Consider the following 25,352-nt stretch of genomic DNA (forward strand, 5'->3'; position numbering starts at 1 on the left):
GAGAGAGAGAGAGAGAGAGAGAGAGAGAGAGAGAGAGAGAGAGAGAGAGAGAGAGGGAGGGAGGGAGGGAGGGAGGGAGGGAGGGAGGGAGGGAGGGAGGGGGGGAGGGAGAGAGAGAGAGAGAGTGAGAGAGAGAGAGAGAGAGAGAGAGAGAGAGAGAGAGAGAGAGAGAGAGAGAGAGAGAGAGAGAGAGAGAGAAGGATGGAAGGAAGAAAAAAACACGCTTTTCATCATCAGCATTACTCACGGCACCACCACCACAACCACCACACCACAACCATGAAAAACACCATCATCGTTGTATTTGTTTGCGATTTTAATTGAGATTAACATAATGCTATTATTTAGCTAACTGTGGATTCTTTGCCACACACTGCTAGGTCACGATGACCTTTTAAATGCTTAATGTATACATGTTCGTGACTTAAGGTTTGTTAAAGGAATTCTTCCCTGTCAGTTGTGTAATTGTTGCCTTCAATTCACAGCATTGTAAGCAAATCTTCACCTTTCCCTGGTCTTTCTAATTTATGTTTTGCTATGCTACAACCGCAATGCTTATTAAAGCGTCATTCGGGAACGAGGTCACGGTAACCTTTTCATAGTGTTTACGGCAACACGTCCAATTTCGATGACACTCTTGACACTTCTCGTGCATTTCCCTTGTGGAGGTGGACAGTAACATTCTTCATTTGCATCGAACCTACAGATGTTTAAACTGTTATTGATATTCATATGGAATCCTAGATAGAGGGTTCAGATGACGTCATACAATGCGTCAATGAGGCACTGTGTGGGTTGATAAAAAGGGATCCTTGGGTCAAAAAATGCGATGTCTGGGGAGTGTCTTACTTACACGAAACGTGCAGATGCAGGGAAAGTTATTACCAGACATCACAATTCTCTTACAGTGGTATACAATACCCCGTGTTTCGTTGTAAATCTCATCTAATTCACTGTTCACGGTTTGCTTTATACAGGTATTAACGCATGACTGCCCTTGTACGTTTGCATTATTACAACACCGGCAGGACCTGATGAAAGTGGGACGGGAAAAAACAACACCCCCAACCAACATTGCATGCAAAAGTAGTTGTGAATTGTGTGGTAAATATTTACATTACCGTCGCTGCAGGCAACCGCGCAGAGTACAAAACGAGCCTGGTATCAAGGTTATCGCTCACCTGAGCACTTTTTGGTAGATGAAAAAGCGAGGGGGAGGGGAGGGGAGGAGAGGGAGGGAGGAGAGGGAGTTGGGGTGGGGTGGTAGGAGAGAGAAATTTGAGCATGTCTTGGGATTTATTTGATTTGAAAAAATAAACTGGCTTAGTTCCATTTTGCGGTATGTAGGTTCGTTTTTTACATTTAGTCAAGTTTTGACTAAATGTTTTAACGTAGAGGGGGGAATCGAGACGAGGGTCGTGGTGTATGTGTGTGTGTGTGTGTGTGTGTGTGTGTGTCTGTGTGTGTGTGTAGAGCGATTCAGACTAAACTACTGGGCCGATCTTTATGAAATTTGACATGAGAGTTCCTGGGTATGAAATCCCCGAACGTTTTTTTCATTTTTTTGATAAATGTCTTTGATGACGTCATATCCGGCTTTTCGTGAAAGTTGAGGCGGCACTGTCACGCCCTCATTTTTCAACCAAATTGATTGAAATTTTGGTCAAGCAATCTTCGACAAGGCCCGGACTTCGGTATTGCATTTCAGCTTGGTGGCTTAAAAATTAATTTATGACTTTGGTCATTAAAAATCTGAAAATTGTAAAAAAAAAATAAAAATTTATAAAACGATCCAAATTTACGTTCATCTTATTCTCCATTATTTGCTGATTCCAAAAACATATAAATATGTTATATTCGGATTAAAAACAAGCTCTGAAAATTAAATATATAAAAATTATTATCAAAATTAAATTGTCCAAATCAATTTAAAAACACTTTCATCTTATTCCTTTTCGGTTCCTGATTCCAAAAACATATAGATATGATATGTTTGGATTAAAAACACGCTCAGAAAGTTAAAACAAAGAGAGGTACAGAAAAGCGTGCTATCCTTCTTAGCGCAACTACTACCCCGCTCTTCTTGTCAATTTCACTGCCTTTGCCATGAGCGGTGGACTGACGATGCTACGAGTATACGGTCTTGCTGAAAAATGGCATTGCGTTCAGTTTCATTCTTAGTCCAGGCCACTTATGATTTCACCTCACAATAATGACCATAGAATTGATTTATATCACAATACATAGTACCAACCAAGAAAAAACACATATGAAAAGTCCCGGTGAGAAACTGGAACAATTAATTTTTTTTCGGGCTTTTTCGATATTTAAAAAAAAAATTTAAATTAGCAATTTCTTGGAAAAAAATGAGAACCCTATCATGCTGCATATCAAATGAAAGGGCTTGAGCTGAATAACAAGAATATTAAGCTAAAATCCATTTCCGGTCAAATGCTGATGAAATATTCAGTAAGAACTTTATTTCCCGCGGTAACGGTGATCATACCTGATGACGAAAAGCATCATAACAAAGAAAATCCCTTACATGATGCATAATTCAACCTAGATACCTATCTGACTCTATTTCTACAGTCCTAGTGACTCCTACCTCAAATATTAGTCTCCTCCTCCTCTTCATCCATGGGAAGCATCGAATTGAGGCAACTTATTCCACGGCACTGTCCACAGGCAGTTGTGCAGCAAAGGCCGACCTTCCGGCAACTACAGCGTTGTGAGGAACAGTCAGTAGTGCAACCACATCTGATGATGTTCATTAACTCCTCAGGGGCTGGAGGAATGTCAGTGTGAACAGGAAGCAGCTGTCCCCGCTGAAGCTGAAACCCCCATTCTTCAGGCATGAGCTCCAGACTGGTACCCAAACAAGCCCACTCCTGAACCTGGTAAAAGACCCTGTGGCTGCAGCTGAAGTAGGAGGCAGGACTTTTGGCTGAACTTGCTTAGAGCCGGTGAACACTTTCTCGTGGTACTTTACCAGCCGAAGCTTGTCAAGAGTGTCACCATCATTTCCTTTGTAGATGTCGACTAACAGTTTCTCTCCTGTCTCTGCAATCATCTGGTGATCCGAATTAGTCTGCAGGAAAACCTTGGCACTATTTTCAAACAGTTTGTTCTTTTTTTGCAGTTTCTTCACATTTTCCGACACTGAAAGGCCGAGAAGTTGTGTCACAGCCACTAAATGCATGCGCAAATAAGATATTCTTGCACACATTGGGGCCAAGACGGCTCTGCGTTGATTATATGTCCCAAAGTCTTGTTGTACTTGCCCTGCTTGAGGAGAAGAACACATCCTTCATGTCTGACTTGACATGAAACAGAAGAAGAATGAACTTGATCAAGGGATTGCTGCATCACGGAGACCAGGTCTGGAAGTGTTACCTGTTCATAATCTCCAAATTCCAGAACCTTGACAACATCTTGAAAAGCACGATTTATCACTGGGTTTTCAGGACGACCTTTTGGCTTCTTCCCCTTTGCTTCGTCAGAGAAAGACTGAGGAATTCCAGATCCTTTTCGAAAATTAGTGCTGCACACGTTGTGGTAGACTACATCATAGGCACAACAGTCAGACGCAAATGCCAGGCGACTGTTGACTTCATTGGCCCATTTGTCATCATCCCCCCTCACCCCACACACTTTCACAATAGATTCCTGAAAACAGTCTGTTCTTACTGGAATTAGTTTCTCAACTTTTCTGTTCCTCAAAGGCTCTGTGCTTTGGCAGCAGAAGAGACACTGAGCCTTGAAGTCGAAATTATGATGAGACCGGAGGCTTCTCCTCTTCTTAACTGGGGAGGGGGTCCCTTCTCTCACACTCCGTTTCAATGCTGCAATGGAATTGTGATGAGTGTAGTCCTTGCGGCATTTTGCGTGAACCAGCTGTCCTGCTTTGACCTGGAGGTTGTCCCCTCGTTCTATGCTAGCAGAGTTTATCCCAGAGCAGCCCTTTTCAGTCAATTTCACATGATCCCCTGGTTTTGTCGCTTGTTCACAGATCGCACAGTCCAGGTTCAACGGAATGTTCTGCAACAAGGGGAAAAATGAAATCAATAATGATCAGCAGTATGCTGGACGCTTGACGAATAGATGAGTCGAAACTGAGCGCCTGTTACTCAGATTTTAAATATAGTTACACAGTTATATTTACATACAGGGGGGGGGGCTCAGTCAGTAGTGCGCAGGATTTGTAATCTGACGACGAGAGTTCGAATCTGCCTAGGGGGATATTTTCCCGGAGTTAACATTTGTGCTGACTCCATTCCCTGAAAGTGGTGGCATAGTGGTCTAGTGGTAATGCACCCAGCTAGAAATTGAGGGGTCATGGGTTCGAATCTTGTTTGGAGCCTATACCTTTCCCCCATCCACTAGACCAGATGTGGTGTGGTCTGGGTGCTAGTCTTTCGGATGAGACGATAAACCGAGGTCCCGTGTGCAACACGCATTCAGCGCACGTAAAAGAACCCACGGCAACAAGAAAATTGTCCCTGGCAAAATTCTGTAGAAAACCCAACCTAATAGGTAAACAAATACACAATGCACACAGGGAAAAAAAAGGGGGTGGTGCCGGTGTGACGTTTTCATCTTTCGCCGTGTTGATCTGTATTTCGATTCTCGGCCTCGTTGATCTAGTATAAACTCTACACTGAACAAAAAACCACCCTTCGATATTACTGATGAGCGACCTTGTGTACCTTACATTCATGGGGCCAAATTTGTCCAACCAATTTGTTTTATTTAACTTAGAAATTTGATTCATCCCACAATGTTTCCCTTCTTACTCAAGGGACGTAACCACTCGGTACACGTTTTCGAAGAAATCGATTTTGGGGATGAAATCTATTAAATTTCACCACCAATTTTCTTCAAATGCAAGAAACTGGCATGCCTTTCGTCCATACATAATTTCACTTCTTAATTTTACTAGGAAACAACATTTCAGTCTTGAGTATATATATCGAGGGGGAAATATGTACACAGGCGAAAGATGAAATCGTGACACCGTACTATGGCGACGCGCTATCACTGGGAAGAGCAGCCCGAATTTCACGCAGAGAACTCTGCCGTGACTATAAATATATACCATACCATACCATACCATTTCTTAGATATTAATTTAGATGGGTGTCTGTAACAGGGCGAGAAAGCGTGTACACATGAGTGTGCTGTGTTCGTCTTTCACTTTCACTGGGTTTCAGAATCACTTTGAACAGTACAGTACGAAGCACGGAAAACTTCTTACGGCGTATGCATGTTAGTTTTTCTACCTACTTTGCTTCAATTGTTACTGTAATGCACTATTAATCGTAAAATGTGCTCACTTACCTCTGTTTTGTTCGTCGATGACTCAACAAATGTGCTGCTCGAAGATTCGGCAGCCATCTTTGTTTTGGAGTCGTCTAGTCAAATCAAATCACTACACTGAGCTAATCAACTAGATCTATACAGCAATCAATCGCCAAACGTGTTGTTTAGCCCATACATGGTGTTAGATATCTTCACAGTGTGAAAGAAGTGGAAACAAAGCCCTATTGTTTGCCAGAAATGGTGTTATGGGACGGAGGATAAAAATACTCAACTCCCGGCTGCACGCGCGTTGCAGTAAAACTATGCGACCGCATTCCGATCTCCGCCGCACAAGAGCGTCCGCTCACCGAGACGTAGGCCCAACAAAACAGGCAAAAAAACAATACTATCTATCCGAAGATTCCTTGGGACTTTTTACAGCATAAACTAGAGACACTGAGGAGTGTAATACAATTAAAATCAAATCTATGGTCATTATTGTGAGCATCAAGTAAGCAGCAATCATAGGTGCGCTGTACTATCTGTGAGTTCGACAGCTACTTGACTAAATGTTGTATTTTCGCCTTACGCGACTTGTTCGTTTCTGTCTTTAACACTTCTTTCTGTTTTCCGTCCTAAACTTCTGTCTTTTTGTATGTGAGTGTGTCCGTGCGTGGGTGCGTGCGAGCGCGTGTGCTTGTGTGTGTGTGTATGAGATTTGTGTGTGTGTGTGTGTGCATGTGTGTGTGTGTGTGTGTATGTGTGTGTGTGTGTGTGTGTGTGTGTGTGTGTGTGTGTGTGTGTGTGTGTGTGTCAGTTTTGCAGGAAGTTTTTAAATGGCAACAAAGATTTAAGCTTCTAATCTGAAAAAGTTGTTACATTCGCTTATACGTTACATTTGAAGTCTGTCAAATGGAAGTAAGAGATAGGGCAACCTATATCAGATCTGAAAAATGAATCTTCGCAAAGTCGTAGTCAGTTTGTCGTAGAAAGCGTAACTTCTCTAATTGCGTCAGTGACAGCAGATGAGCAGCCTAAACGTCTGACCTGTAGGTGCAGCCAGACCTCATAAATTGAAACGTTTGCAGGATTTTCTTGTTGTCACGCAGTCGTCACGCGTATTTGGAGCAGTGCATACCACTGGCAGGCACTCGAAAGAATACTTTTCTGCAATATTTGTCTTTCTTTTATAGGTACTCCGTGTCAACGCCTGTCTTTTTCTTTAATTTGTAAAGTCTTATTATAAGTGTTTTCAAGTGCCCTCTTTTAAAGGTCCTTGTCTACATTTTTATACCGAAATCGCCATTTGATCATCAAAATGCAGAGTCTATTATCTACAAATATCAACAATACACCCCCTTTCGATCAGGAAAGACGAAGCCAGTGTAGCCGTTTTGAAAATTCATTGTAGTATTCCAGCGTAGTACTCATAGTAGGATATCCTTATTTGGAAAATGCCAAGCGCAAAACTCCTCTCAAATCCCGTGCATTTCGTGCGTTTAAAAAAACCCGTGGACAGCGCTCCACTGAGTGTCAAACTGTTGCTGCACTTGTTTGGGCGTGGCTATAAGCATAGTGACATGAATTTGATTGGTCAGTATTTTTAGGCAAAGCATATATTCTCAGCAAACAGAAAACAAAATATTGGAAGCGTGAGTCACGCTACCCAAAAATAAAATCTTTTTTTTACTGTAACCGAGTGCCGAAACACTACGATCACCTCGAGAAGCGAAGTGCAATCAAACAGGATTGAAAATGTTAGGGCTAATTTCTTAGCCCTATAAAAACTGTTATGCAAACCCGAAGGTTTCCATGAACATACAGACAATCGGAAACCACCAGACCCCATCACAAACAGAATTCTACAATCCACTGGTGTTGACTTTTAAAGGCCAACAACTCGGGTGCAGAGTCTGCTGTGAAAGGAGCGGTAGCCTCCCCTGTCACATTACATATATTTTTTTCTATAACTTTTTTTTCCATGGTTCATTCATCATCTGACATTATAAGATGTTTGATGGGTTGTTGACAGACCAGCTTTTTTGTCAATAAATATGAAACAAAAGTCGATATGCCCCCCGAGGACCGACAAAAAAGCTGGTCTGTCAACAAACCATCAAACATCGTTTTTGTCATCATTTTGGTAGTGAGAAAATAAGTGCACAATCAACCCAGGGAGCCATGCTTTGAAACACGGGTTCCGTGCTGATAACCACACGAGTCCCGCTTGGATAACCACTGGCAATCAAAGATGGCGTGTGAAAGCAACTTTCTGTGTTTTTGAGTTCATTAAATGTTGGGATGAATATGTCAGGTTTGAGGATGCACTGTTCTGTAGGTTCATCTCGGTATTCCACCCCCTCGGCTTTCTGTTGTAAATATTAAGCTGAGTGATCGAATGTGGAAGCTACGTTTGGTCAAAGGTCACAGAAGATTTGCGTCGTGCAGCGAAGGAAAGAATCGCGATCTTGTTTCCGACTCGGTACCTCTTTGTTTTTCATTGAGACCTGTCATTCTGCTTGCTCGGCTTTGTTAGATGTTTGCATATCTTGTTGCTATTTTCTTTGCTTTTATTATTGTTTCTTATTTGTGCTTCGTTTATCGATACAACGTCTTGTGCACGGGTCAAAATGTGTGTGTCAGGTGTCGTTTTACTTGAACTTGACGTTCGTGTTTCTCCGAACGTCTGTGTATCGAAACACAGATACACGCACTCCATGACTCTGTAAGAAGACAAAACATATCGCTAGGTTTCATTTGTTTTTGATGAATGTATGACCTTTCATGAAGTAGTTTTGTTTTTTGTTTACTTTTGCCAGTTTGCCAGTTCGTTTTTGGAACTTTGCAAAGCAGTGTCGTGTCGTCTGTTTAGGTCTGGGGAAACACCAATGAAAAGAGCCGAAGAATCCCGGAGCGTTTCTATTGGGTTTGCTTTTGATTATCCATGTATAACCTGCTTCCTGCAACTATGGTAACCGTGGATTTATTGCCTGGGGAACATGAGATTTATTTCCCAGGTGCTTGTGAATGAAAACTCGTGAAAATGATGACAAAACTTTTTAGCGAAATCTAACCATAAGATTATTGAAAAAAAGCAAAAATGTAGACGACCACCTTTAAACACCACCTCCTAAAAAAAGAAGGAAAAAAAGAACGCAAATGAGAATGTAACAGACATCAGGGAAAGAACGAGGCAGACTGTCAGAGAAACGGAGATACAGGAGACTTTGCAAAAAAGGGACACCAAAGGATGAAGAATACATACGTTTGAGATAACAATAACGCCAGACAGGAAAGACACTGAATTCAGAAAAGCTATAGAAAATGATATATATGCCATCCAAGCCTTGGACGTGCGGATTACAGCGTCAAGGCCCTCCAACAACACAACACAGTTCAGAGACATCCTGCTTGCCGTGCCGCGCGGGCAGAGAAAATGTTCCCTCTTTATCTTCACCGCGCTGGCAGCAAAACCCCTCACGCGGAGGTGTTTTCAGACAGGCCAGACACAGGTTGTTCCGGAGGTGAAACTACTTTTCCAAAGCAGGTCCTACTCCGCCCACACTCTTCACCCCCTCACTATCAACTGTCTGGATTTCCCACCAGTCAACTTGTGTACCTGCATTCATTCTGACGGACGATCCCCCCTCGACTCTCTCCTTATCACATATGTCACATAAAGTCTTCGAACCCCTGTTGACTGTTCATGCTCTCCCCATTGTTTGTTTAACCTATAAAAGACAAAGAAGTGGCTGCACTTTCGAACCAGTGCTGCATTCACTCTATCTACTCCGTGTGCTTTTATTTCCCCTGCAAACCAGAATGCAGTCTTGCCCCGTTCTTTTGTGACACTGGCTTGTTTTTCGACCTCCTCTTTGATACCAGCGATTGCTGGCGATCCTGTTTCCACCTCCGCACGTCTGGCATATCCTGGTAGGGTGCGCTGGGTGAGAGAGAGAGAGAGAGAGAGAGAGAGAGAGAGAGAGAGAGAGAGAGAGAGAGAGAGAGAGAGAGAACAAGAACAAGAACAAATCTTTAATTGTCTAAGGCCACAGCCCCTTACAATAGTGGTTAAAATAATAGCAATAGTATCTGCACAGTTATAAATTATAGTCACGCATAAAATTCAACAAATACATTAAGACCCTGATGACATGTCACTGAACCTGATTTATAAGGGTTCGTCTCTTCTGTAACATGAAGAACACAAATCTGCTGAAGCTGTTCATCACATTATCCTCATTACTGCCACAGAAATACACAAGTTGTTGTTGCAGCGTCTTAAAGTTCGAGATTTTCAAATACTCTTGATAAAAAGGACATAAAAATACAACATGGTGTTCATCTTCTTTATCAGCTGTACAGAGAGGACAGTTTCTTGTCGTTTGGTTTGGTGCGTACCGAAACTTGTGAGCGTTGATTTCGGATACTCCTGCGCGGAAACGAGTAAGAGCAACTCTGTACTTAATATCTTCGATTAATTCAATGTATTTTTCTTTTTCCAAGCATGTTTTGTAACAATTATAAATGTCGAAACGTTCACTGCATTCTAAAAAGGAGAACCATTCTTGACAAAAACAATCTTGTAAACGTCTTTTAAACTCTTGTAAGAAACACTTCTCATTCCCAACCATTCCGTACATCCACACAGCAGCAAAACCATTACAACATAAAAGACTCTGCACATGTGAGACCCAATTTGTGTGGCCCTTCGATGCCAAATTACATAAAGCTTTATATGCAATCTTGGAATATCTTGAATCAGGTTGCTCCAGCAGTGTAAACCAGTATTTCACACATCTGACTGCAGAGTTAATATACAGCGGATGTCTTCCCAATTCACCATACACAATGTTGTTTGGAGTTCGAATTGTCACTTTCAGAAACTTTTTACACGCAAACAGGTGGACCCTTTCCACAGAGTCGACATACTTTCCATATCCCCATAGCTCTGAACCATTCAAGAGCATAGGGGCGATCCGTGCGTCAAACAGTTTGAAAAACACCTTTGCCGAATGGCAGCCAAGTCTGTTCAGTAATCTAACGATTTCGATCACTCCCTTTTTCGCCATGGTTGTCTTTGTTTCTACTGCAATGTTCCAGCTCAGTTGGGTGGAAAGGGTTACACCGACATATTCAAACGAGTTCACAATATCAAGACGATCCATTCCGTAGAACCACTTCTCTGTCTTTGCAATGTGCCCGCCCTTTCTAGAGAGAGAGAGAGAGAGAGAGAGAGAGAGAGAGAGAGAGAGAGAGAGAGAGAGAGAGAGAGAGAGAGAGAGAGAGAGAGAGAGAGAGAGAGAGAGAGAGAGAGAGAGATAGAGAGAGAGATAGAGAGAGACGGGGACCGAGACAGAGCGACAGAGAGAGACAGTCATACAGACAGACAGACAGAGATAGGAAGAAAGAGAGAGAGAGAGAGAGAGAGAGAGAGAGAGAGAGAGAGAGAGAGAGAGAGAGAGAGAGAGAGAGAGAGAGAGAGAGACGGGGACCGAGACAGAGCGACAGGGGGAGAGAGACAGTCATACAGACAGACAGACAGAGATAGGAAGAAAGAGAGAGAGAGAGAGAGAGAGAGAGAGAGAGAGAGAGAGAGAGACAGTCATTCATACAGACAGACAGAGCTAGAAAGAACAAGATTGAGAGAGACAGAGACACACACACACACACACTCACATAGAGAGAGACTGAGAGAGCGAGAGAGAGAGAGTCAGAAAGACAGACAGACTGAAAGACAGAGACAGAGACAGTGGGAAGGCAAAGGTTTAATATTAGATGTGTGTGCATGCTTTCATTTTCGTACACTCAGCAAACAAAACGCAGACAATTCAAACCCAGCATAATAAATGCGGCAGAAAACTTGCATGGTAAATAGGCAAATCGTAGCGGCAAGACGATGGGGTGGCGTGTGGGGGTGAGAGGAAGTTCAATAGAACCTTGCGTGACAGACACAGACTACCAGAGCAAGAAGTGTCTCTGGCATGTCACTCCTTTTCATCTCTCATAACAATACAACAACAGCGATAGATAGATAATTATCCACCCTTCTGATCTAAAACATGACCCAGGATGTCTGACTGAAACGTCAGTGTTTGCACATCGGTGTGGCCTCTTCACACAGAGACCCGTCTCAGAGTCCACGTACTGCCAACAAACACGGGTACAGGTCAGGTGTGCTAGTTTCACAAAGAACCCCGTCTCTTGTTTCTTCCTAGGGCACCCTTACCGACCACAAAACAAGGGTATAAGTTAGGTGTGCTGTTTTCACCACCGTGTTCCACCTCATCTTAAAGGTACTGAACTTGTCAAATCCAGGTGCACGGAGCCCCTGGGGCTTTTAGTCATACCTCAGGCAGCTATCCGTTAGAAGAACTACCAAGTTTCATTGACTTGCACCCAAAGAGTCAAGAACTGCGATTTTTTTACGAATTAATTTCGTACTCGGACCCGGCTGGTCTTGACCTATTTTTGGATCTAAATTTAGATCAGGTAGATCACCACATCATGCACAAAAAGACACGTCAGACGTCATCATGAGTTTGTGTAAAACAAAATGGAAGCCGGAATCACTCAGTTGAATCGAACTCCGACCAAACACCACGTAATAACTAGGTTAATTTATGCACTCGCGTGAACAAGAAACTGTCGAGCTTCATAGATGTCGTCGTTGGGTAGTTTTGGGTTTGTTTTACTACCATTGAACTGTAAATGCACTCAGCTGCAACAAAAAACGCAAAACGAAGGCTGTGAGCTGCACTGTGCCTTTAACCCCGACCCAGTGAAATATTTGCCGTCTTAGCCTTGGTTGCACCCCCGTCCTCGAAAACAGGAAGGCTATTCTTTGCGTTTTCCTGTTTTCCCCAAGAGGCTCTTGTTAATTAATTACATTGAAAAACGCGACTGCGCATGACATATGTTTTCTTCTTATCTTTTAAAACGCTGGAGTCAGTTAACACATAAATATAATCTCAGTCGGAATAATCCCCTGTATAAGAACAAAAAGAATGATAGACAAAAATCGCCGCAGGCAGGCAGACACACAAGCATCATGCATATAGAATGCAAGGAATGGAGGAACGTAACGAACAAACGACCACATAAACAAACAGCTGGGCGGGGATGTAGGTCAGTCGGTAGTGCGCTGGATTTGTAACCAGTTGGCCGCTGTCAGCGTCAGTTCGTCCCCACGTTCGGCGAGAGATTTATTTCTCAGAGTCAACTTTGTGTGCAGACTCTCCTCGGTGTCCGAACACCCCCCGTGTGTACATGCAAGCACAAGACCAAGTGCGCACGAAAAAGATCCTGTAATCCATGTCAGAGTTCGGTGGGTTATAGAAACACGAAAATACCCAGCATGCTTCCTCCAAAAGCGGCGTATGGCTGCCTAAATGGCGGGGTAAAACGGTAAAATTCCACTCGTGCAAAAAACACGAGTGTACGTGGGAGTTTCAGCCCACGAACGCAGTAGAAGAAGAAGAAACAGCTGTAAAATATTACGGAATCCAACCAACAAACAAAACCATCAATATTTTGTTTTTAATGCCTCTCGATCCTGTCTTCCATTCTTTTCATTCTTTGGTCTGTCTCTGTCATATTTAAGATTGTATTTACAGCTGACGAAGCTTTAATCGATAGCACCGCCGAATAATCCGCTTTTCCTTTAAAATAAAATAAAATAATAATACCGATACATACTTCAAAATAATACTTTTTTTCTCAGAAAAATGTTATGTTATGTTATATGAAGTCTTATATCACGCGCGTATCTCCAGTCTCGGACTCAAGGCGCAGGGATTTATTTATGCCGTGTGAGATGGACATTTTTTACACAATACATCACGCATTCACATCGACCAGCAGATCGCAGCCATTTCGGCGCATATCCTACTTTTCACGGCCTATTATTCCAAGTCACACGGGTATTTTGGTGGACATTTTTTTTATCTATGCCTATACAATTTTGCCAGGAAAGACTCTTGTCAATCGTGGGATCTTTAACGTGCACACCCCAATGTAGTGTACACGAAGGGACCTCGGTTTTTCGTCTCATCCGAAAGACTAGCACTTGAACCCACCACCTTAGGAAAGGGGGGAGAAAATTGCTAACGCCCTGACCCAAGGTCAAACTCGCAACCTCTCGCTTCCGAGCGCAAGTGCGTTACCACTCGGCCACCCAGTCCTGTAATGTACACTGGCGTAACGTCATGAAAAAAATGTAAACCACAATCACACAAGTATGCTTCTAATTTGTTTACGTTACGACAGGTAGAATTCAGAGAATGTGAGCGAAAGAACATTCGATTAAACGCACCACAATAGTGCGCTTGGCAAATAAAAATAAAATAAATAAATTAAATAAAAAAACAGCTCCGCCGAAATCACGGCAAAATTGTCAAAGACTGGAAATAAATTTCTGCGTTTTGCGAACTGCAAATGCCAAATGACATCCCTGCTCACCATTTGACAAATGTTCAAGAATGGACAAGCTCAGCCCGGAAAAGATTTTCAACTTGTGTTCGTGCTTTCAGTACCAATGGTAGGATACGACCCCTTGCAACAGCAAAAGCAAACACGCACCCGTTACGTGCCTCTTCAAGGGTTGCTGCTGCATAATTGATTCTGACGACCATTGAAACTGCAAACATACAGGACCCGCCTTTTTTTAAAGTTATTACGCCACCCTCTTTTAATACTTATGCCACACTCTTTGAAAAGAAACACGAAAAAAAGAAACTTATATGGGGGTGTCGTACAACAGTGAATTCGCTGTCTAGTATGTTTGATGAAGGCTGAAGTGGGAATACTTGGGGAGGGGGAGGGGGGGGGGGGGGGTGGGGGGGGGGGGGGGTAAACGAATCAGTGATATTTATTTCACGCAAAAAACACACAGACACATACACTTACACGGACACAGACACACAAACACAAACACACGGGTAAATACACAAACTTATTTTATATCTCGGCCGCGAAAAAGAAATGCGCCCACTTGACATTTTATGTGTAAGGAGCAGTCAGGCTAAAACCTAACAAGCTGTAAACTGGTCCGGATTGTTAATAGGCTAGTGGTAGCTACTTTTAGATATCTATGCGCACATTCCCTTGGCTATTAAAACAGAATCATAAATATTATGAGATTTTAAGTGCAGATTGTGTGTGTGTGTGTGTGTGTGTGTGTGTGTGTGTGTGTGTGCGTGTGTGTGTGTGTGTGTGTGTGTGGCCTCAGGAATGTTGTCATTGCGTCGTGTGGCGCGTGTCCGACGGTGTGTAATCTAGTGTGACAGTATCACATAAATACAAATTTAAGAGAAACAAGTCGCGTGAAGCAATATTAAAACATTTAGTCAAGCTGTCGGCATCAAAGTGTACCAGATTAACACACAAAAAACAGTCATCACCGAGACCATAATATTATTAAGATGGTCTCGACTAACCACACCGAAAAAACCGAGACGGGTCACGCTCGTCTCCGCGTAGCGCGCAAACGCAGTACTTACTTAAACCTATTTTCTGTAATTCTGAGCACATTTTTAGAGTAAACATGACATATATTATGTTATTGAAATCAGGAGAAATTGGGGGAATACGATGCAATAAATGTTTTAATCTGTTAGTGAAAAATCGATTTTAATGACAACTTTAATGAGCAAACTAATTAAATACTGTTTACGCTGCGGAACTGAAATTCAATCCCGTGATCCGGACTTCGTCGAAGATTGCTTGACCAAAATGTCAATCAATTTGATTGAAAAATGAGGGCGTGACAGTGCGGCCTCAACTTTCACAAAAAGACGGATATGACGTCATCAAAGACATTTATCGAAAAAATGAAACAAATTTCCGGGCATATCACACCCATGAACTCTCATGTGAAATTTCATGAAGATCAGTCCAGTAGTTTTCTCTGTATCGCTCTACACACACACACACACACACACACACACACACACACACACACACACACACACACACACACACACACACACACACACACACACACACACACACACACACACACACGCACACACACACGCACATACATACATACACAAATACACCACGACCCTCGTCTTGATTCCCCGTCTATGTTAAAGCATTTAGTCAAAAATTGACAAAATGTAAAAAGAAGGGAAGTGTGTGTGTGTGTGTGTGTGTGTGTGTGTGTGTGTGTGTGTGTGTGTGTGTGTGTGTGTGTGTGTTTGCGCTGGGGTGGGGGTGGAGGGTAAGGATGGAAGAAAGGGGTGGTTTTATTTATGAAATCGCTATCATTGCACTGTAGGAGGGGGCGTCGCTGTGCACCAAAGCGGAGACAGTCTGAATATAATTATGTGCTGTTAAATGGCCTGTTTGGGGTCTCTAGTCTGAAACGACTGAAACTACTTTGCTGCCAATCTGGTGGGGTGAAATTAAACGCTCATAGCTGCTTAAAGCATGGAGCTATATTTGTAGAGGATCAATTGATCTAAGTTGTTTTTGTGTAAAGGTTGACACCAGGTACATGGAAGTTACATGCTTGGACTGATCACGGGCTTTCCTTTCAAAATATACGTCTCAAAGCTGTATGTGTGTATGTGTATGTGTGTCTGTGTCAGTGTGTGTGTGTGTGTGTACGTGTACGTGTGTGTGTGTCTGTCTGTGTTTGTGTGCGTGTTTGTATGTGTGTGTGTGGGTCACGGTGTGGGACGAAAATACAGTTTAACGACCTCTCTGCTTAGAGCAATTTGGGTCAAAGATATCAGAGCCGAAGCTCTACGATGTGTGCCTGGGTGAAGATGAGCAAAAAAAAAAAAAAAAAAAAAAAAAAAAAAAAAAAAAAAAACTTTTACTTTCCGAAATGGAAATGCTGGAAGAACAGGATTTAAAATCAATTCCTTGCAGGAGATACACGATTGTAGAGATTTATTCTTTCATTCCGAGGCAGAAATGCTTTTGTATTCAAGAAACGTGGAACGTTGCTATTCCGGAAGGGAATTGATTTGATTTGTTGGTACTTTAGAATAAAATTGTGAAAAGTGGCATCCGACTGATCATGGCAAAGGAGTGAGTGTCAGACCAAGGAGGGTCGTGGTGGAGAAGCCGAGGCACCCTCTACGTACTTGTGGATTCGGCGGCTAGTCAACTGGCGAAAAGCAAACCCGGTCCTCCCTAGGACCTATACTGGCCGGTTAAAAACATATGTACAGGGCTGCGACTTTATGTCGGTTTATTCATCAACGCCTTTATGGCACCCTCTGTCTACAGAGGCATGGGAAGGGGATCAGGTGAGGAGGCCAGAGATGTGTCTCTGTAACCCCCTCTGGGGTGGGGGTGAGAAAAAGAGGATAGGCTATTTACACTGTCATACACAGTCGTTCGCATACTCTCGCACAGCTACAAAGGCCACCCTCCTCCTCCCAAAAGAGACGGACGTCTCAGATATGGTAGGCAGAGGCTGGCTGTCTAATCTAATATATACACCTAAGGTGACACATGGAATATATGAATGTAACGTGGCATTAACTATAAGCCTAGCGCACGGGACACACGCGACCTCGGCCCCGCCGGCGGAAACACGGCAGGTGGGCAGGTGCAGCGAAGGAAATGATTTGTTCATAATAAAAATAATAGTAATAACAATAATAATAATAATAGTAAATAATTAAAGAGTAAGGAATAACTTACAAGTGCACGGGCCACACGCGATTTCGGCCCCGTCGGCGGAAAACACGGCAGGTGGGCAGGTGCAGCGAAGGAAGTGGTTGGTTCATAATAATAATAATAATAATAATAATAATAGCAATAATAATAGTAATAGCAAATAGTTTGTAGCTTAATGAAGTAAGATGTGCTATGCCGAGATCATCCAGCTAGATTAATATGTAGACCTAAGATACACTCATAATACATGTAACGTAGAACATTTACTAACAATAAACACATAGACATTTACTATTGATATAAACATAGATACACATAGTTTAATATGGGGAACCTTAGATGGTTGTGGTACGAGGGAGAAAAAAAAAGAAAAAAAAAAAAAAAAAAAAGATACACATAGTTTAATATGGGGAACCTTAAGTGGTTGTGGTACTTACCCACACCCACATATAAAAAAAACAAAAAAAAAAAACAAAAAAAAACCATGGGGCACAGGTCCGGGAACCTTCCCCCTTCCATGGACACGGCTCAACTGGCAGGTTGCCAGGTTCCGTGCCTGTCCAGAGGCTAGGCTCGACCGGCCTGTGCAAGATAGAGGGTCGGGAACCCTGTCCTTTCCAGGGCCAAGGCTCTACCAACAGACCTCTGGGACGGTGTGGGAGGAAGACATACCGGTAAATATACGTGAAAAATTATTTTTACTCACCCGCCAGAAAATGACCCTCGGTACCCCTGGCCATTCTTACTGCAGCCACCCATGTCGCCGTGTGCGACTCCCCGTGTTGTGTTTGCATTAATCTCAATATTTGTGTATCAGACAGTGTCACCTTTTCTCTTTTTTGAACTCAGTTCATGTTCACAGCGGCAACTGTGACCGTTCGGGCATACCCGCACAAAAAGGCACAAGTTATCTTCAGCCAACACGGCCACAGGATAGGGTCATTATTTTTTGTTTTGAACTTATCAAGAAAGCTAACATATTATCTGAGTTCGTATTTTTGTTGATTTATTTTTTCATTGACTCTCACCCTCCAAAATGTTATAGAGGTGACTGCTAGCTTGTGATGAGGCACAAGAAGACTTGTCCAATTATAAGACAGACAGAAACATGCAAATCCACTGCCCCTGCAACTCAAGTCAACCCGAAGACATCAGTTTCAGCATCGAACAAAGAAAACCTTATTCACATACAATATTGGACTGAGTCCCGACACTTATTGCCAGGCCCTTATCAAGTCAAGTCAAGTCAAATTTTATTTTCAGGGAACCCCATGGGGGTACATGAAAAGAAAAACAAGTCGCATAAGGCGAAACTTTTACAACATTTAGGCCTAGTCAAGCTGTCGAACTAACAGAACGAAACTGAACTCACTGCATTTTTACAGCAAGAGCGTATACTCGTAGCATCGTCAGTCCACCGTTCGATGCAAAGGCAGTGAAATTGACAAGAAGAGCGGGATAGTAGTTGCGCTGAGAAGGATAGCACACTTTTCTTTATCTCTATTCTTTTTAACTTTCTGGGCGTGTTTTTAATCCAAACATATCACTTCTATATGTTTTTGGAATCAGGAACCCACTAGGAATAAGATGAAATTGTTTTTAAATCGATTTCGGAAATTTTATTTTGATAATAATTTTTATATTTTTAATTTTCAGAGCTTGTTTTTAATCCGAATATAACATATTTATATGTTTTTGGAATCAGAAAATGACGAATAATAACTTGAACGTAAATTTGGATCGTTTTAGAAACAAATTATTTTTTTTACAATTTTCAGATTTTTAATGACCAAAGTCATTAATTAATGTTTAAGCCACCAAGCTGAAATGCAATACCAAAGTCCGGCCTTCGTCGAAGATTTCTTTAAAAAAAATTTCAATCAATTTGATTAAAAAAATGAGGGTGTGACAGTGCCGCCTCAACTTTTACAAAAAGCCGGATATGACGTCATCAAAAGTATTTATCGAAAAAATGAAAAATACGACCGGGGATATCATTCCCAGGAACTCTCATGTCAAATTTCATAAAGATCGGTCCAGTAATTTGGTCTGAATCGCTCTACACACACACGCGCACAGACACACACACACACACACATACACCACGACCCTCGTCTCGATTCCCCCTCTATGTTAAAACATTTAGTCAAAACTTGACTAAATGTAAAAAAGAAAACAAATTAATAAATACAAAAATACAAGAACAATAAAGAGAGGAATGCATGTTATTCCATCAAAACATATGTACACACAAACCCGCTCCGTTGTAAAAATAAAATATCAAATAACTTGTTTTACAATGTGGAAATCAAATCTCCAAAATAATCGTTCTCGTTGTATATGGCGTAACATTTAGTGTGGATAAAAAAATAAAAAAACTACAATCTGCTGTCTAGATCATTATTTTTTTCTTGTTTTGTGCTGTGTGTTTTTTTTCCCTATCAACACCTGTTTAAAATTCTTTTGAAATACCCTTTATCAAGTGAATTAAACTTAACAATACCTTTTTATTTGTTGTTGAAAATAAAAGTTGAAATTTTATTACATTTAGATTTTTTCGATACTTGAGCGGGATACATTTTTTTCTTAATTCGTTAAAGAAACTGCAGTTAAACACATAGTGGAATTCATCACCAATATCGCCATTATTGCACTTTGTACACACTCTTTCCTTCTGTATTATATTTATAAACCTTCCTGTCTGAATTGGTAACTTGTGGTTTAGCGTTCTAAAGCGCAAAAATATAATTCCCAAATTGTGTGGGAGTACTTTCAAATAGTTTTCGAGCATAAACGCCTGTTTGTAAAGCCGATAGTTATAAAACATCTCACTAGAATTTAAATCAGAAAACCATATCTGTACATATTGGTCTTTCAAACACCGGAATGTTTTTAGTTTGAACCAGTGGCTAGAACAACTCAGCTTCCACTAGTTTATCCACATTCCACTTAGGCGGGGATATAGCTCAGTTGGTAGCGCGCTGGATTTGTATTCAGTTGGCCGCTGTCAGCGTGAGTTCGATCCCAGGTTCGGCGGACATTTATTTCAGAGTCAACTTTGTGTGCAGACTCTCTTCGGTGTCCGAACCCTCCCCCCGTGTACACTACATTGGGTGTGCACGTTAAAGATCCCACGATTGACAAAAGGGTCTTTCCTGGCAAAATTGCTTAGGCACAGTTAATAATTGTCTACCTATACCCGTGTGACTTGGAATAATAGGCCGTGAAAGGTAAATATGCGCCGAAATGGCTGCAATCTACTGGCCGTATAAAATTTCATCTCACACGGCATCACTGCAGAGCGCCTAGAACTGTACCCACGGAATATGCGCGATATAAGCGTCATTGATTGATTGATTGATTGATAGGCCAAGGTTATTTAGCGTTGTTTCTATACAATTCAAATAAGGTGATTTATACATATTCTCTTCATACTGGCGATACAAAAAACGGTATACTATACTGGAAAACTTATACCTGCAATTAACATTCAACAGTTTAAACCAACAATTTAACATTCTATTTTTCGCCAGAATTTCCAGTGGGTACTGTCCAGTTTCACCATAGACCATTTTGCTGGGAGTTGACTTACCCAACTTCAAAACAATTTAAAAAATCTTGATTGCAACTTTGAAGCTAAATTTAGCATACCTGGACACCATACTTCACATCCATACAATAAAATCGAAAGGCAAGGCCGGACACTTCCTTTCACATGCTCGTATTTCATAATTTGGTCCTATATCTGTTGAGACAAGGCCAGAAGAAGAACGGAATGCGGCCATAATGTCAAGAATATTCACCTGATTGTCGCTACACTTCAAAAGTGTCCAACGAGAAATCGCGAAATGCCCCGCGCATTCCACAAGCAGTTGATGTTGTGATAATATATATATACTATGTATCGTGTTGTCATAATTCGAGGCTTACATACGGAATTTCCCTCGTCATCAAAACGCGACGGAAAGACTGAAGGAAACAGGTTTGTCAAGTTTTATTTGTTCAGAAGAAAACCTGATAATAGACCGAGCAGGTTGAAAAAGTAGAGGAAAAAGGAAATTAAGGCCACACAACGTGCTTCAACCTAAGAGTGATAAACGAGTAGGCTACTTGGCACACTCATGGCACGCTTCGCTGTAAAAATGACTATGTAATTACAGGTAAACACGTGTTCCCACTTTTTTCCCGCTGTATGCAAGCATTCCAGAGTCGACATGCATTCAAAACAGACATGCCAAGAATTCAGCCCAGAATTATTTTCAACAACACAATGGCAAACCGGTTAAAATACTTTTCAGTGTCTCAGTCAATCTTAGTTCTTGGCACTGGAGAAAGCTTCACGATTTGCTAGGTAAGCCAGTCTGTTTACATGCCACTTCCACTTGTGTGCGGATATACTTATTGCATTTACCTCACTGCTATCCTTGACTGACTGACGGCCCAGGAACCCGAAGACTTCACGTTATCATAGTCGCTGACTTTTGGTGTAGATTGTATTGTGATTTGTGATGCATGCAGACAGCAGGTACACGACCTAGCTGATTCAATCTAAACTGAGTTACTGGGAGACTTGTACTTTTGCGGAAATAAACTAGTTCTGTTTGCCCTATAAGCTTTAACCTCGGCTGCATAATTATGTTTGTTTTGGCACACGGACGGAAAGGACGGATGCACACTAGCGGGGGACTGTTTTTATATTTAGTCAAGTTTTGACTAAATATTTTAACATCGAGGGGGAATCGAAACGAGGGTATGGTGTATGTGCGTCTGTCTGTCTGTGTGTGTGTGTAGAGCGATTCAGACTAAACTACTGGACCGATCTTTATGAAATTTGACATGAGAGTTCCTGGGTATGAAATCCCCGAACGTTTTTTTCATTTTTTTGATAAATGTCTTTGATGACGTCATATCCGGCTTTTCGTGAAAGTTGAGGCGGCACTGTCACGCCCTCATTTTTCAACCAAATTGATTGAAATTTTGGTCAAGTAATCTTCGACGAAGCCCGGGGTTCGGTATTGCATTTCAGCTTGGTGGCTTAAAAATTAATTAATGACTTTGGTCATTAAAAATCTGAAAATTGTAAAAAAAAATAAAAATTTATAAAACGATCCAAATTTACGTTTATCTTATTCTCCATCATTTGCTGATTCCAAAAACATATAAATATGTTATATTCGGATTAAAAACAAGCTCTGAAAATTAAATATATAAAAATTATTATCAATTTTTTTTTTTCGAAATCGTTTTAAAAACACTTTCATCTTATTCCTTGTCGGTTCCTGATTCCAAAAACATATAGATATGATATGTTTGGATTAAAAACACGCTCAGAAAGTTAAAACGAAGAGAGGTACAGAAAAGCGTGCTATGCAGCATAGCGTAACCACTACCCCGCTCTTCTTGTCAATTTCACTGCCTATGCCGTGAGCGGTGGACCACGAGTATACGGTCTTGCTGCGTTGCATTGCGTTCAGTTTCATTCTGTGAGTTCGACAGCTACTTGACTAAATATTGTATTTTCGCCTTACGCGACTTGTTTAACATTGTTGCTGAAAAGTGACTTACCGTCTGCTATGAAAATTTCAAAAACGCATTCGTCCCGTAAACGGTCGACTCATTTGGAACATATAGATCTTAAAACCCACATGCGTGCGTTTGCGCACATAACGCATGCATGCTCGCACGCATGCACGGACGCACACGGCACGCACGCACACACACACACACACACACACACACACACACACACACACACACACACACACATACACTCACACACCGCACATACACACTCACACACACGCGCGCGTAACACGTGCGTAACATACATGAAGACGGCAAGAAAAAGCATGCTGCAGCGGGTAAGAATTAGCTTATAATGGAAATCTAAAGGACGATGTGTTTACCTGAGGACTTCCCGAATGTCTAAGCGGCCAAGCATGATGCAGCCACTCACTATACTCAGCGCTACTTAATTTACTTTCGGCATCTGTTGCGTTTCTTCAGAGACGTCTATCTCGCTTCAGCTATTCCGAGATGTTTCTTGCTCATAAATTTAAAGTGGGGCGTTTAAGAAGAAGAAGAAGAAGAAAGCAGAAGGCAAGCACAAAAAGCTTGTCAGTTTACTTGCAAAAAATAGAGAGAGAATGATTTGTGCGGATCGCCTCGAAAGCGGATAAAGAAAACACGTTTTCGGTATAATTAAGCCACATTATAGGCTACACATTAAACGGACCTTAGGCCTAAAAAAAAAATAGGTGTGGTTACGGTAACAGAGCCAAAAAAAAATAGGGTAGGAAGGTAGGCAATCACTTTTTTTTTAAACTTTCTTTTCTAGTGTGTACAAATTAAACCTACTTGACAGGGAAATAAGTGTGCGACTCGGGCGCTTTCGCTTTCATTGCGTTTTCTGCACTCGTTTTCTTGTGTGTTTTTGTTTTGTTGAACAAATGTAATAAAAAGTTATTGAGTCGGCCCCTAAAAATAGGGTAGGTCGGGTTACCGTAACCACACCTATTTTTTTTAGGCCTTACACAACAGGGTTTCCTACTAAAGACTAAAGAAAGTGAAAGCAAAAGGGATTAATACACAGACAGAAACAAGTTATCACAAGTATGACGAAGTACACTTTCAGTGCTTATTATATTTAACACAAATCTAATCGTATTTTCAGCAGCTAGTTTGACAGACACGTTTGTGTCGTACACACACACTTATCCCAATTCCGCTGATGCCGGCCGTGTTTTCTCGGCGTTAGCTGGTTCGTCCGCCACTCAGTCGCAAGCTGAGAGTTTACATTACACACACAAAATTTACTCTGACATTATCTGCGAAAGAGACAGTCGTACAACTGTGAATGCGTGTGTCGCCCCTCTTTTGTTGAAGCATTTTGATATGAGCCACCGGTAAAGTTAATGTATGTCTGTTCTGCAACCCCCGGCCAACACACGATGCTGATGAATTTGTCCCCTGTACTTTCGCATTGCAAACACGCCCTACTTTCGCCACAGCATGGTGAAAACTCTATGCACTGCAGGCCAAGTTGATTTTTTTGACACCAGCGATAACGGCCTCACGTCCAATAAAACATTAAATCAGAAACTATATGCAATCATAAAACGTCAAAAAGCATGCACGCAATAAAGCATGCGGTAACTTGTAATAATACAGAACATAATGTGACTTACCTGTGTTTTTAAGCAGGTGTGTGAGCCTGTGCCGTGCCGCGTGTGTGTGAAAGTCCGGTGCTTGTATACTATAGAGCGAGGCCGTGTGATGATCCTCCGTTCAGCACAGTATACTGCCACTGCAGACAAGACTTGGGCCTTCCGCGTGGAGGAACAACTTATATGCCGCCTGGCAGGGTCTGGAAAATGAAAGGTGAATGAACCTGCCGCCGTTGATATAGATGTAGACACCTGAAGATCCACGTTAGTTGTGGCAGAGAGTGCTCAGGTAGTAAGTTTTTGCAGGGTGTGAAAACTCACTGGATGTGCAGATTTCTCTGCACGTTTGCTTTTATACTGTTTGGAATAATTAATATCCAGCTTATATAATGAAACCCCTGAACTTGGGAAGTCGCGGGCGGCAAGCCTGCACTACGCACGTACACAGCACGCACGCCGCATATACGCACGCACACAAGCACGCTCAAACACACACACACACACACACACACAGTCACTGCACGCACGCACACACACACATACGCACGCACGCACACACACACACACACACACACACACACACACACGCACGCACTTTTAGCCAGAACCATCCCATGTCAGCAATGAACTCCGCATTCACAATCCCCTGTCCCTGATCTTTTTCTCTGGTAAATGCCGAGTAGGCCTTTTCTTTGGGGAGACGTGTTTCTCCATTGATTTCATACGGATATGCCCTTCCTTGGTTTTAAATAACTGGCACAAGTAAGCTCCTAAAGCATCTACACAACACAATTGCTGAACAGATAACCCGATTTGGATTATGATGCAGACTTTCTGTGTGTGTGTGCCGACTGTGTGCGTGCGTGTCAGTGTGTCAGTGTGTGAGTGTGTGTGTGCGTGCGTGCGTGCGTGCGTGTGTGTGTGTGTGCATGTAGTGTGTGTATATATATATGTGTGTGTGTGTGTGTGTGTGTGTGTTTTTGTGTGTGTTAATGTGGGTGTGAGCACATTGTTGTTTGGTGTTGTCCCTTTATGTCACCTGGAAGTTTTTTTTCTTTACTGACTTAGAATAGAAGATGGTATCACGCACACATGCGTAAGACACGCACGCCACCAGTCATCCACGATTCAAATAAGATCTTGCTATTCCAAACTTCAAAATACAATTTGACACAGAAATATATTTTGAGAACACATTTTTAAACAGACTTAAATATATACAAATCGACACAATTAACAGTATAC

General features: G+C 41.9%; 1 protein-coding gene across 1 annotated transcript in view; it reads right to left on the reverse strand.

The window, feature by feature from the left end:
• Positions 1 to 24,430, reverse strand: part of LOC138973854 (hemocyte protein-glutamine gamma-glutamyltransferase-like) — an 80,646-nt gene extending 56,216 nt beyond the window's left edge. Inside the window, exon 1 of the mRNA XM_070346565.1 lies at positions 24,129 to 24,430. The gene's annotated coding sequence lies outside the window, so the exon portion shown is untranslated. The remainder of the gene's footprint in view (positions 1 to 24,128) is intronic.
• Positions 24,431 to 25,352: the final 922 nt, after the last annotated feature.

This window comes from Littorina saxatilis, linkage group LG1, assembly GCF_037325665.1.
Source record: "Littorina saxatilis isolate snail1 linkage group LG1, US_GU_Lsax_2.0, whole genome shotgun sequence".
In the NCBI taxonomy this organism is placed as follows: domain Eukaryota; kingdom Metazoa; phylum Mollusca; class Gastropoda; order Littorinimorpha; family Littorinidae; genus Littorina; species Littorina saxatilis.